Source organism: Cetorhinus maximus, chromosome 7 (genome assembly GCF_964194155.1).
Source record: "Cetorhinus maximus chromosome 7, sCetMax3.hap1.1, whole genome shotgun sequence".
Lineage (NCBI taxonomy): Eukaryota > Metazoa > Chordata > Chondrichthyes > Lamniformes > Cetorhinidae > Cetorhinus > Cetorhinus maximus.
Window position 1 is genome coordinate 68,232,455 of NC_135885.1, and position 15,078 is coordinate 68,247,532.

Below are 15,078 nucleotides of genomic sequence, written 5' to 3' on the forward strand. Positions count from 1 at the left end.
TTGTGAAAAAAGGATTTCAGCAGTATTCAGAAAAGTTTCAACACATTACTACTTTTAAATATATTAGTGGATACAAAACAAATTGTGCTATTATGCTAGCCAATTGTGCTGCTTCATGGAACATTTTACATTTATGATTTTGCAGTTGGTTTTTACAGGAAATTTGAACTGTAACCCAACCAACACAATGTTGAGCCACTTTTGGGTGCAATTACCCTGTTATGCTCAAAGCAGAAACTACCGCAGTATATATAAGGACGTCAACTTCAGTTCATAGGAGAATTGAATCGCTAATGGAAACTAGTGAACACAAGGCAAAAGTATTGTGAATATAGCTTAAAGCGTAGCATCACTAGCTATAACTATAACAGGATATTTTCTTGCTGAAAATTCTACCTTTGTGTCTATGATAAGAGAATTTTTGTAAGAGAATTTATGGGTGAGAAAGTCAACACTCCACTGCTCATTTTCTGTGCTTAAAGCTGACGTTAGACCTCCGAATTTCACAGTTTAATATGCTGTGCCTGAACTGTGCTAAAATTACACAAATCCCACACTGGGATTCTGATAGCCCATACAAATAAATAGGACTTACAATGCATAGGCTTTCCCTAGTTGTACCAGGTGTTGAATAGCCTAACCAGCAATCTTTAAAGAAACAGCTGCAGGCTATTCAAAGAAAGTCCCAGCAGAGCTTCAGCCCAGGAGAAATGTTCTATTGACTTTGTATTTGCGTGCTAGTTAAATTTCCTGACATTTATTTAAGTTTGTTGATGATGGCAAATTAGGGGCAAGACAAACTGTATCAAAGAAGCATTAAAGATAAATCAGCAGAAGGGCAGCTTGCTGGTTGATGTAATGAAGTGAGAAGCTTATGACAAAGAACAGTAGAGGAAATACACATTTAACAGAGTAAAGAAGCAAAGAATTAGACAGATCTTTAAAAAGAGTGTTTGTAGAAACGGACACTAAAAGGCAAATGAGATCCTGCGTTCCATAAATCGAGGCATTGAACAGAAGAGCAAGGAATTGATGTTGAATTTGTTTAAGTCAGTGGCCAGGGCACATATAGAATATTATGTACAGTTTGGGGAATCTCATAAGAAGGACTTCAGAACTCTGGGAAGACTACAGCAAAAGTTCACTAGAATGATACCTGAAATGGGAGGTTTTATTGTGAAAAATGCTCCAAGAAATTTGTCATTTTTCTTACACGAATGAAGAAGGTTAATGAGGGACCAATTAGAGGTAAGCAACATATAAGGGTTAGGAGAGAGTAAACAGCGATAGATTGTTTCCACTTGTTAGTGGATAAAAGGGGTAAAAAGGGGTATAGTCTTATAATTTTTCAGGGAGATTTCAAGAATAATTTACTAGAATTTCTTTCACACAGAGGGTTACTAGGCAGAGACTATCTCGTTTATGAAAATCAGATTATTTTTTGAAAAGGAATACAAATAGATACAAGGAAAGAACAGTGGTCCTTTAAAAATCCAGATGGGCATGCCTGAAACATGCTGTGCGGGACTGGAACCCGAAACTGAACAGTAGAGGTGGACACAGAATTGAAAATCCCGGCCAGAAAGTATATTAAAGTAACTAAGAATATCTACGAGAGAATGTAGCGATAATTTCCACAGGATTCTCCTGACCTTTTGCTGTAATTTAGCAGAAGTTGGCAGAAACCTTGAAGCAAAAGCACAAGCAGCCATTCACAATCATTGCTCACACATGGGTGCGAGAGATGGTGGCGGTGAGTCATCCCTCAAGACAGCCCCTGTGAAACTCTCAGTTATGTATATAATATGTAAATCCTCTTCCAATAGATGAAGTAAACATGTTCCGCAGTGGACCCAACTTTTCAGAATTGTTATTGTCTATGGTCAAATAGACATTGCTATCTGTGATCAGAGACCTCACCACAGGACAAAGCATGTGATTTTTCAGTCACAGACCTTGTAATCCAAGGTATCAATTCATGTTGAAAACATAAATATCACTTAAAAACTATTTGCTCCAATCTGGCAATCTATTCTTTTCATATGTGACTATCACTACCATCAAAAATGTTGGACCAGCACCGACTTGCATAGGGTATTAACATATGAGGTTGCAATCCTGAGACCATCAATATCCGAGTCTCTTATTCAGTGCAGAGTTTTGGTGGACCTATGTTTGATACCTCCAAGTGCCAGGTTTGGGGATGAACGGGGTGGTGTCTAATTCCTGTCAGTTTAGAGGCGGTTAATTCCTGCTTTCATCAGGAACCAAAGATGATCTTTATCACTGTACAGGGGCATGAACCCATCTTCACGCAGAGTTAATGCAGGGGGTAAAGGAGAAAAGAAGGGAGAATGAATGTGACGATTTTCAAAAGGAATTTCAGCTTTATTCTGGGCGCAGTCATGAACGAGTGCTGCACATAGAGGAAAGCGTCAGATGTGATTTTGTCTTCATTTAGAATAGCATCACAAATTATTGCAAGAAATCATTTAACATAAAAATATTACAGTGTAGTTCAAAGAATTTAAATTATGAAGGCTGCATCTAAACTTAAATTACCTCAATTACTTTTTTTATTGAATTATAAGCTATGTGGTTCATCAAGCAGCCAATGGGCCTTTGGGAACAGAGTTCCATAAAACAGTAAGGGAGAGAGAGAAAAAGAGAGGGGTGGTGGGGTGGTGGCTTACTTGCTTGGTTAGTCAGCGCAGAACTGTTAGCTTTAAGCTTATTCTGACCAGCTGCTGCGTCTGGAATTCTTGACAGCTATTCTCCTGAGAGCTGGCCTGTAAGCCTCCCAAGCAACTACAAGCCCTAAAAGCCCCAGTTGCAACCTGACACTCCTCACAAGCAGTTTAATCTGATCAGTCCAACCTTAATTAATTATCTTTCTGTATAAATGGAAACAGCTGGGACTCCTGTGGTATTCGCATATGATGCATGGTCAAAAGACAGGCACTCAGGGGTGTAACAACACATCTTAAAGGTAGGCTTTGGAAACGCATGAGCATTGAAATTGTGTTCAAATATCAAATTTGGTATACAGGTATTTCACTCACAAGGCTAGTATCTTTTTAAAATTTATTTTTATAGGATACCACATTATTTCTTGCTGGCTGGAAATTAATTGCAGATTATCATAAAATAAACTTGCAATGATTACATTAATTACTAATCTTGCCATATGTACATGTATGTATTGCAGGGAACATCTTGTCGGTTGAGGTCTTGCATTGTACCCACTATCAGAAAGAAATATATATTGAAAACAGAATAAAATTATCCCAGTTGCTCCAAAGCGCACATTGTAAAAATAGCAGATACATGGCATGATTTCAATAATCTCATCACTGGGTTCATGTGGCAGCTATCAGGCACTCAAACATTAATGTTATGATTTATGACATCATCTGGTCCATTCAATGAGATACTGCATTCTGATCACTGCAGGGTCTCAATTACTCTCAATATTAATTATTTGAGGATATTTGAGGCAAAATTTGATTTGATAAATGGGGCAGCTGGTCTATTTTAACAGAGAAAAAATTTCTGTCTTACCTAAAGGGTTCTACAGTTATCCAGAGCAATCTCAGTAGATTCAATTAAGAATATGTGAAATCCGATATATTTTGTACTTTGTCCAACTGACCCACAAAACCCTTTAATAACTGTTCATAATCGAATGATGCTGTATTGTTAAGAAATCGAGTTCAACAATGTTGCCCAGAGGCAATAGGTCCATCAGCAAAGAAAACAGTTCTATTGAAAACAAAGGCAGGGGAGATCATCACCAACTGCAATAAACAGTTGGAGAGATGGGTGAAACACAATCTTGACTTGTACTCTAGGGAGAACAGGTCACTGAGGAAGTTCTAGACGCTGCAGAAAGCCTGTCTGTCACGGCAGACCTGGATATCAAATCCACAGTGGAGGAGCTTGGCAAAGCTACTGACTCGCTTGCCATTGGAAAAGCTCCAAGCTGATGCTATACCACCTGAATTCATCAAATATGGGAAACCAGCACTCCTGCAATATCTGCACAAACTTCTCTGTCTCTGCTGGAGGGAGGGGGCAGTGCACCAGGGCGTGCATGATACAAAGATTGTGACCCTGTACAAGAACAAGGGTGACCACAGCTATTGCAATAACTAACAAGGCATTTCCTTGCTGAGCATCAGGAGGAAAGTATTTGTCCATGTTGCCCTTGACTGTAGATCCTGGCTGAATCCAGGATAACCCAAATCCCAGTGTGGCTTCAGAACTGAAAGATCTACAATTGACATGATCTTCTCACTCTGACAGCTGCAAGAGAAATACCAGAGCTTAGGGCCTAGGTAACTGAAAGTGGGCCACCAACAGTGAAACAATTAAAATTGGAGATGATCAAGAGACCAGAATTAGGGGAGGGTGGAAATCTCAGAGGATTGTGGGGCTGGAGGCGATTACAGGGGTAGGGAGGATGTAATGCCATGGAAGGAATGTTAATTCTCATATTCAAGTACCCTTTCAGCAATGTGATAATTGTAATGCAATGTCAATAAACCTCTCTGGCTTAGAAAGAAAGGGCACAATTTAAATTGTTGTCTTTCACTCCCACGTGTAGTAAATTCAGATTAAGAAATTTCAAATTTTAATTTTTGTTTTTCTCACTTTTCTTTTGTCTCTCTTTTCCCTCTCAATCCAATTCCCTCTCTTCATTTCTCATTCCGTAGAATTGGCAGTCTTCTCAATCCTTAAATTTCATTGGTTAAGGAGATAGGCTGTTTCCCCCATCATTCACTAAAATCCTAAATACCTCCTTGCTCTTGCTGTGCTGCTTTAAGATCACTCTTCCAACAACATGCAGGGCTGAAAGGCATGTCTGCAAGATGCCCTGATGCAGCAAGATTTGACCTCGTGTAATGATTCAAAACTTGCTCGGAAAAATGGTAATGGATTATTAGAAATCATAAAGGTAGTAATCCAATTTATTTATTTCTTTGAAGCCAAGCGAACAACACTAATAGAGTAAATAATAAATACCTCCAGCTTTTCCAGGCTAGGAAATGTGACTTAAGTTCATTTGAAATATGTGAGATTTATAATTCATATATTTCCACACAATTGTATCTTTTTCTTGTAGTGTATTTGATTTGGGCTTTGCTTTGTCTTGTGTTTATTAGGCAGCATAACTACAAGGTATTGAACTGAAGGCAGTGGTAGCAATAATATATAGTGTGATGTGCACACTGGGCTGGGATAAGTCCCACCAATTTTTGATGTGCTGCTGCAGTCATGTTCTTTTAGCAGATGAACAGACCAGCCAAACTTCTCTGCTCTCAAAGAAGATAGGCTCTACTAAGTGCAGGGACAAGGGATGTTTTTCTGTCAACCTGCCAGATAAGTCTAGAACATTCCAGTGTTGTGTAGCTGATGATTTACAGAACATTTCAGTTCCTAATGGTGACAAATAAAGTCGAGCTGTCCTGCTTTTCCAGCCATTTTTACCACTTATTTGTCTCAGTGATGTTCAAATACCATTAACAAACTAAACAACTGAAAACAGATTTCAATGCCTATAGAGATGTGTGGACAATATCATCATCAATCCTTTCTGACAGAGTTATTGACTTGGTCTTCTCAGAGCCAAGAGATAAGACACAACCATTTGTCCACCTGCTGTTCAATTCCATTTATGTCTGCAGGTGTGGCTTGGCCACAGATTGCCTTGAACAGAGGACATTTACAAGTCTATAATTATCATCAACAGAAAACATCATAAAATATGGTATTTATGATATGCAGCAGGGTTTTCAATGAAGATAAGGAAAATTGCACAAATTACATGAGGGTTCTCTGCCTAAATGTCATGTTTTGACAGTGGTGCCAGGATTATCCTTCTAACTGCAGTGTTCCAGTCGTTCATGATGTTCCCTCGGTCTTGGTTCCTCACAGGTGCCTGACCAGCTCTCAACACAATTTCTACTGCAAAGAGGTAGTCCACCCTTTTACAGCTGCAATGCTGCTGAGGTGGGACTTCCATAACAGCACCAGAAGAGGTCAAGGAGCAGGAACACCTCAAAGATGAGATTCACCTCAGAGGCTTACACAAAATAAGTGGAGCTGGAATGGATGAAGTGTATTCTGCTACAAAGGTCCTCTCCCTGCATTGAACATAGCCAGGGCCACCATTTCCCATGGCTTATTCCCATCCTCCCTATGATGGCCCAGGAAGAGTTGGTAAGTGGGTTGGTCAGGAGGGAGAACCACTTGCCCCCACTATCACCACCATGGCCAGGGAAAGAGCAGCACAGTGCTCACAATGGAGGTGGTAGTGGAGGGGGATGGAAGATGGGTCAGGGCTGCAGGGCATCGAGGCAGCAGTTGACCTCATTATCTGTATTTTCTGCCAGGCGCATTCCCTCTTGATTTTGGGTGGGATCACAGTTAATAATTCAATCTCTATGCTTCTTATCATGATCTGATGTTTGCCTTGAATGAATAATGTGCACATCCTGTTTTGCAGCTTACTAGATATGCCACATTCTAAAACATTTCTATAATGTGGAGCACTTTGTGGACATCGACCCTGGATGAATATTTCAAATTGTCAGGTTTAGTTCAAATTATAAAGCATTTGATTGTTGCGATTGACATGTTACAAAAGCCTGTGACTCATGGTAGTTTTCATGAACATTAACACAAGTGAGATTGTTTTGGAAACTGAACATGATACTTATTACTAATGGGGACAATACTTGCTGCTCTCTACTCCTTTGGCTGGGACAATGGATATAGAAGAGTGAGAGAGCAGATAATTCCATAGGCAGGGCATTGAAAATCCCAGCAGCGATGTCAAAGGGGCTAAGTAATGTTTTCAGGAAAGCCCTTGCAAAGGTTTGAATTAAATGTCATCCTTCTCCACAAGGCAGAAAGAGGGATTGGTCCTGATGCAATTTGATTTTACCATCTTCTATCAGTCTTGAAAGTCTTTTTAAGAATTTTGCAACTTGGGCCTAATCTTAAATTCATACCACTGGTGAGATAGTGAAAGAGGGTTACAATTTTCTACTAATACTATTGATTTAAAAGAGTAAGTACAAAACAAGTGGGAACTCATATATTGTAAATACAATAGGAATAAACTCATTTTATTCTTACAAAGGCTATTTTTGCTCATTTTGACAAAGGGAGGAAAATTTACAAAAAAACCCTTTTCTTCCCTATTCTTTTCCAAATCTTCTCCACTGATCAAAATATTACTACTTTTTGCAATGCTGCTTAACATTTTTTAAACAATTCTCTGTGCATCGTTGTTTTCAGCTTTCAGCAGCATTGCCAAGTTGGGCATATATTTTAGACTGGCACTTCAGTGCAGTACTAAGGGACTTTTGCATTGTCAGAAGTGCCCTCTTTTAGATTGGCAGACCTTGGTTTATTGCCTACTCAGGTGGATGTAAAAGATCCCATGGCACTATTCATAAAAGAATAGCAAGTTCTCCCAGTGACCTGGCAAGCATACCTTCACCAACCAACCCCATCAGAATAAAACAGTATCTGATCACTCATTGATCTGCTGTTTGTGGAACATCCATCACCTAGAATCGGCCTTTAACCTGATGTCTGTTGCAATAAAACGTATTCTCATTCTTGTTTTCAAATGTGCACCCCTCCCCCCCACCCAATCACTGTAATATCCTCTAGTCCTACTACTTTGAGATATTTGTACGCATCTAGTTCTGGCCTCTTGCACATTCCTGATTTTAATCACTCCACCATTGTGCTTTCAGCTGCCAGCTTCCTAATCACTGGCATTCCCTCGCTAAACCTCTCCCACCTCTCTCTCGTGTTTTCCTCCTTTAAGATGCTCCTTAAAATCCCTGACCAATCTTTTGGTCATCTGCCATAATATTTATTTCCGTGGCCCAGCGTCAAATTTTGTTTGATAATGCAACTGTGAGCCAACTTGTGATGTTAAGGCCACTAAATAAATACGAGTTGTTTTTGTAAGCACACCTGATAGATTTTCTGTTCCACAACTATAATTTCACATTTGAAGATTTAAATGTTTACTGAAGTGATGGCATATTGACAAAAAAAACATTTCCACATCATTGTGCATCCTAGGGTTGACTTATTATTTATCACTTGTCTTGTTTTTCATCTAAGGTGCCAAATTCTAGATAGCAATTTTCATGAATTATAAGGCAAGACACTCATCTTCAACTGCCTCCTCACTATGCAAACTAATTTGAGTTATCCAGTGCTGAAATTACTGCGTGTATGCTTTACTAGGTGATGATTTTTCTTTTTGTTTTGCTGACACGTGTAAAATGAAAATTGAACATCATGGAGCCCTGTTCTTACAACATGTCTGTCTCACCAGTACTGTAGTATTTGTTATTAAGGTCAGTCAGCAACAACAAGAAAAGACTCAGAACTGCTTAATATTCAGCCCCTTCAAGTAACTACATGTAGCTGTCAACCATACAACACTTTCAGGTCAGGGAGATCAGTCTGGGAACTTCTTGTGTTTGACTATGAATATAAAATGATACCAATATCAATACATCTCTTTCCTCAAAGGAAAATAAACCTTTAGACAAAATGATTTAACAATTATAAAGTCTAGATGAACGATTAAGGTCTATCAATTACAGCATTAACAGTCCAAAGTCTTTTTGCACTCCCAATTCACTCCTTGTTGTTATTGGACTGGGTTTGGTAATCATGGTGTTGCTGGGAACTTTTTTCCATTATGAGTTTATATTGCTGGAATGGTTCACTGTCTGTTGATTACTGATAATGATTTTTTTTTTCAGGCGTGTTCTGCTGTTGTTGACATTATTGTGATCTGGCTGGTCACTTTCATTCTATATGTGCAATCAGATTCTTGGGTCTCTCCACAAAACAATGCCTCCGTTTCCATACTCTCAAGTTCCTCATCCAACTCCTTCCACTTTCAGACTTTACACTGCAGGATCTGACATCCATTCTCTGTTGCATTGGTATCCATGTTCTCCATGACTTATCAAGCTCGTTATTGTACAACAGGGCATGTTTGGCATTTTGCAGGTACAGCATCTCATTTACATTACTTACTAGCCTTGAATTCAGCTTGTGATATAGGGAGGGCTGTCCTGGTTCATTTGAGCCTAAGAGCTGTCTAATGTTTCACTGGCTGTACTACAATTGAGGAGAATGGGGTAGAGGTGAATGAATTTCCATGCCTTTGCTAAATGCAATTTTGAACAGATTGCACTGCATTGGCAGTTCACCTTGGCAAGCTGGTAACATAATAGAATGTCTAAACTCATGGAATTCCCTTTCAAATAAAATGATGATCCACTGTGAATTTGGAACACGAAGCAGACAAACTGAGCTTTAATATACCTATGAAATGTCTCTCATTTTTAAATAAGAAAGTCTATTTGATATAAATCTGTTTACATATTCGAAAATGTGAAATTGTTTCTTTCATTTGTTTCACATGACCTTGTTGATATTTGGTGGTTAATAACCAGTTCCTTTTGCTACTTTGCTTGAACGTTTGCCACATGTCACATTAAGACATGGATAGTACTGGATGGGAAGGCAATGTTTGGAGATGGGGTGGGAGAGAAGCCCCTGTGACAGCCCCAGCATGAGGCCAAGGACATTTTAACTCCAAGACCTCATTTAAATTTTGCCACACTGGCTCATAGGACTTAGAAGCAGGAGTAGGCCATTCAGCCCTTCGAGCCTGCTCCGACATTCAATAAGATCATGGCTGATCTGGTTGTGTCTGAATTCCACTTTACCATCTGCCCCCATAACACTTGACTTCCTTGTCTCTCAAAAATCTAACTCTGCCTTGAATAAATTCATTGACCCAGCCATCAATGCTTTCTAGGGAAGAAATTCCACATACTAACAACCCTTTGGGAGAAAAAAATTCTCTTTATCTCCATCTTAAAATGGAGACCTCTTATTCTTAAACTTTGTCCCCTGGTTCTAGTCTCTCCCACAAGTGGAGACATCCTCCCAGTATCTACCCTATCAAAGCCCCTCACGATCTTGTTTGTTTCAATAAGGTTGCCTCTCATTCTTCTAAACGCCAATGGGTATCAGCTCAACCTCTTCAACCTTTCTTCAAAAGATAAGCCCCTCATCCTAGGAATGAGTCAAATGAACCTTCTCTGAATTGCTTCTAAAGCAATTATATCTTTTTTCAAATAAGGAGACTGTCAAGAAAACAAAAAAAAATTCTTCTCGTAATAACCCTGGCATTTTTTCTTTTGTGTTGGAAGTCAGGCTGTTGGGGTTGTAAATATTGTTATTTGATCAAGAGCTAGAGTGACTGTAAGGGTTTTGATATGTAAATGAACCAAGAGGAACTTCAATCCGAGTTTTACATAAAGCAATAACAGGAAGAGCTTTGAATGGAGTTGTTTTAGTTCAAAGTGGTATATGCAACTTGTCAAAAGGTGTAAGGAAATAAGGTAAAGATAGGGTAAGTTTGTTTTTATAAGTCTAAGAGCTAAAGTAAAGAACAATTTAATCAATTATACGAAGAAAGCATTTCTGAAGAGACTGGTTGAGATAATAGAGAGATCAAAGGGAAGGAATGCATTTAAGGAAATACTGAAGCCTATGTGAGGGGGTAGCTGCTTAGATCTCCCAGAAGACAGCAGGGTAGCTGGTCAGAACTCCCAGAAGACAGTGCGAACAAGGCCAGGCTGAAAGAACCAGTTGCTGTCAGCCTTAGAGGACACCCCAAAGAAAAAGCGCTGTGTGGTAAAAATTACTGGACTTCCATAGATTCTAAAATCTATAAGGATAGTTGCTGAACAAAAAAGGGGAAAGTTAACTCTGAGGGTAGTTAAGATAAGATTTGTGGAACTGTTTTAATGTACTGCTTACTATGTGAAGTCATTCATGTATGTTTAAGTGTAATTGTGTTTTATTTGTTTTTCTTTATTCTTTTAATAAATGTTTACTTTAGTATAAAATCATCACATGTAGTTGGGGACACAATTTCCTGATTTCAGAACCACTCCTCATACTATACAAATTGCAAAAACCATTTTGGTAGCTGTTTCAAGTTTCCCTCTGGGATTTGAGCAGCTCGACATTTACCATCCGCCGTGCCATAATAGGACCAAAACTGTACACAGTAGTCCAGATCCGGTCTCACCAAGGCCCTTTCCACAGCTGCAATAAAACTTCCCTACTTTTATATTTCATTCCCCTTGCAATAAACAATGGCATTTCATTTGCCTTCCAAATCTGTACCTGCAGACTAGCTTTTTGTGATTCATGTACCAGAACACCCAGATCCTGCTGTACCTCTGAGTTCCGCAATCTCTCTCCATTTAAATAGTATACTGCTTTTCTATTCTTCTTGCTAAAGTGGACAAGTTCACATTTTCTCACATTATACTTCATCTACAAAACATTTGCCCAATCAATTAACCTGTCTACATCCCTTTGCAGATGATCTACCTCCTCTTGACAACTTACTTTCATACTTATCTTGGTGTCATCAACAAATTTAGGTTTCATTCATTTGGTCCCTTCATCCAAATCATTGTAAATAGCTGAGGCCACAGCACTGATCCCTGCGGCACGCCACTTGTCACAGCTTGTCAACCTGAAAAAGACCTATTTATCCCTACTCTCTGCTTCCTGTTAGCCAACCAATCTTTTATCCATGCCAATATGTTATCCTCTGCCCCATGAAATCTTATTTTCTGTAGGAACCTTTGTGAGTCCTGCCTAAAGCCAGCAACAATGACGTGGCAGTTGGTGAACTGGAGTAGAGGGGGTGGATTTTACAGCGTGGGTGGAGGGGGTGGCGGTGGGGAGGGGGGAGCGGGGAGACAGGCAGGCAGAAAATCACCCACACATCCCAACCTAAAGTTTGGTCGGCATTGTGCCAACGTGAAATCCAGCTTCCCCACAGCAATATTATGCTGGGAGCAGCCTTAATTAGTGCAGAGTGGGACTTCCATAGTGTGGGTTCATTTAATCAAACTAGGCATATGAGAACATTTATGCATAGGTATAAAGCTTGAAGGCATCAGCAGAAAACCTGTGTGTACTGTGTTCTGCTCCTAGGTCAAAGTGAAACTGAAGCTCGATTACATGAAACACATGGCAGTATGCTGCTATCCCATAAAGGCATATTACAGCCAAGGACGAATCAGATCCATTCCAGCTTTGTCACGTCATTGTTACTGATGGACCATAAGGTGCTGTGGGCCATCATCAACAGCAGAATTGTACTCAACCATAATCTATAACCTCAGCTTGGCATATCCCCCACTCTACCATTGCCACCAAGCCAGGGGGGTCAACCCTGATTCAATAAAGGCTGGAGGGCATGCCAGGAGCAGCACCAAGCATACCTAAAAATGGGGTGTCAACCTGGTGAGGCTATAATATAGGACTACTTGCGTGCTAAACAGCATAGCAGCAAGTGATAGACAGAGCTAAGCGATTCCACAACCAATGGATCAGATATAAGCTCTGTAGCACTGCCACATCCAGTTGAGAACGGTGGTGGACAATTAAACAACTCACTGGAGGAGGAGGCTCCACAAATATCCCCATCCTCAATGATTGGGGAGCCCAGCACATCAGTGCAAAAGATAAGGCTGAAACATTTGCAACAATCTTCAGCCAAAAGTGCCGAGGTATCTACCTGGCAATGTAGAAAATTGCCTAGGTACGTCCTGTACACAAAAAACAGGACAAATCCAACCCAACCAATTACCGTCCCATCAGTATACTCTTAATCATCAGTAAAGTGACGGAAGGGGTCATCAACTGTACAATCAAGACACACTTGCTCAGCAATAACCTGCCCACTGACGCTCAGTCTGGGTTCCGTCAGGATCACTCAGCTCATGACCTCATTACAGCCTTGGTTCAAACATGGACAAAAGAGGTTGACTCCAGAGGTGAGGTGAGAGTGGGTGCCCTTGACAGCATTTGATTGAGTGTGGCATCAAGGAGCCCTAGCAAAATTGGGGCCAATGGGAATCAGGGGGGAAACACTCTGCTGGTTGGAGTCATACCTAGCAAAAAGGAAGATGGTTGTTGGAGGTCAATCATCTCAGTTCCAGGACATCATTACAGAGTTCCACAGGGTAGTGTCCTAGGCCCAACCACCTTCAGCTGCTTCATCAATGACCTTACTTCCATCGTAAGGTCAGAAGTGGGGATATTCGCTGATGATTGCACAATGTTCAGCACCGTTTGCGACTCTCAGATACCGAAGCAGTCATGTCCAAATGCAGCAAGACCTGGGCAATATCCAGGCTTGGGCTTACAAGTGGCAAATAACCTTTGTGCCACACAAGTGCCAGGCAACAACCATCTCCAACAAGAGAGAATCTAACCTTCGCCCCTTGACATTCAATGGCGTTGCCATCGTTGAATCCCCCACTATCAACATCCTGGGGGTTACTATTGACCAGAAATTGAACTGGACTAGCCATATAAATACTGTGGGTACAAGAGCAGGTCAGAGACTTGGAATCCTGTGGTGAATAACTCACCTTCCAACTCCTCAAAGCCTGTCCACCGTCTACAAGGCACAAGTCAGGAGTGTGATGGAATACTCCCCACTTGCCTGGATGAGTGCAACTCCCACAACACTCGAGAAGCTTGACACCATCCAGGACAAAGCAGCCTGCTTGATTGGCACCACATCCACAAACATTCACTCCCTCCACCGGAAATAAATGCTGGCCTAGCCAGTGACACTCACATTCCATGAATGAATTAAAAAAAAAATCCCCGTGTCTTTTTAAAGATATTTTGCCCCCTTCCAAAGAAGCATAACTATTTACCATACATGTTCATGTTTAGTTACCATTACTTACTTTTATAGAGGATGGTGAATCTATGAGTCTCCAAAGAGGTAATCTGCTAGTATACCCAGATCTAGTAATGGTAACCTTGTCTGGAGGTGTCTTTAATTGCTCAGTGATTGTTCTTGGATGTTGTTCCTGGTTGCATTTGGGATCTTCTCCTCAGTTATGGCTTTGTGCGTAATGACTTCATAGGACCGTAGTTCTGAACAAATCCTTGTCACCTCGGCTGGTTGTCACAAACCTTCTGTGGGATCCTGGGTGCAGACTTGTTGTCCCTGCTGTAAACTTGGCAATTCTGTACCTGCGTTGTTATTGTGCATGTTGGTCATCTTCTCTTGCAGTTTTGAAAGTTGCTCTCTCGTTTCTGAGAGAGTAGAATGGGTAAGAGTAGGTAAATCGATACACACTGGTCTGCCAAATATGTGCTCCGCCGATGATAGAACAGTTGCACTTAAAGGTGTCGCTCTCAGATATAATATTGCAATGTGTAGAGCTTGCTTGGTCTATTTACATTTGAGAATTAGGGATTTCACCGTGTGAATCATTCATTCAGCTAGGCTGTTAGATCTCGGGTAATGAGGAGTAGTAGCTGTGTGATCGATATTTCACTTCTCACACAAATCCTGAAATGGCTTACCAATAAATTGCGGACCACTATCCATAATGATCTCTCTAGGCACACAAACAAACTGAAAATAGTGTGCGCAACAGTTGTGTTCGACGTATTGCGCAATTGTTGAATAATAGGGAACTTGGTAACGTAGTCGACAATGACGATGAAGTCAGTGACATGGACATCAAAGAGCTTGGTTGCAGCTTTGGACCAATAAGTGCAGATCATGGTCATGTTCTTGCTTTGTTCTTTCCACAACAGCAATGTCGTCAGCGATACAGATGCATCTTGACACAGTATATGTAATGTGGTCCATGTGAGCTTAAAGAGATCATGGCTAACAGACAGCCCAAAAGGAAGTCATGGAAAGCAGTATTGTCTGAATGGGTAAGACATATACTAAGCTCTTGGGCCTTCTTCGTGAGATGTACTGACCAGTAGCCATGCTTGAACCTTTAAGAATTTTGCACCTGCAAATCTTGGATTTAACTTTTCTCATGCAGGTATTTTGCAAGGACAACATTTCAAAGCTGCGTTTAAATGTTGTGGATCGAGGCGTACTCTTAATTATCCATCCTTCTTCTGACACGTGATTGAGCTGCACCAATCACTGTGCTTTTG